The sequence below is a fragment of the Penaeus monodon genome, chromosome 29, assembly GCF_015228065.2.
Source record: "Penaeus monodon isolate SGIC_2016 chromosome 29, NSTDA_Pmon_1, whole genome shotgun sequence".
Lineage (NCBI taxonomy): Eukaryota > Metazoa > Arthropoda > Malacostraca > Decapoda > Penaeidae > Penaeus > Penaeus monodon.
Window position 1 is genome coordinate 20,137,529 of NC_051414.1, and position 312 is coordinate 20,137,840.

At 28.8% G+C, this 312-nt stretch overlaps 1 protein-coding gene across 1 annotated transcript in view; it reads left to right on the forward strand.

The window, feature by feature from the left end:
* LOC119591999 (mitogen-activated protein kinase kinase kinase 4-like) overlaps positions 1–312 on the forward strand; it is a gene marked incomplete in the record, with an annotated part of 37,888 nt that overhangs the window by 5,292 nt on the left and 32,284 nt on the right.

Here is a 312-nt window from a genome sequence, read left to right on the forward strand (position 1 = left end):
TGCAGTCATTGAGTAAATGTGTAAAGATGTAAAATTTTTAATTGTATCTTTCCTTTGTCATTTTATGTTTAAGTTATGGAATATACCTGATTCAGTTGTGATTAAAACACAAAATGTATAAGCAAGTATTGTACTGTTGAACACATATGTTTACACGTTCTTATTAAACATAAACGTTGATGTGATATGTTTACTTATTATGGTCAGTGCATGGATGAAAGCAGACATAATTCCTGTAGTCAAGATCCAAAGTACTTAATAGTGAGTAAAAGTGAAAGCCAATAATTTGTTTTACAACTTGGTGTAATTTAC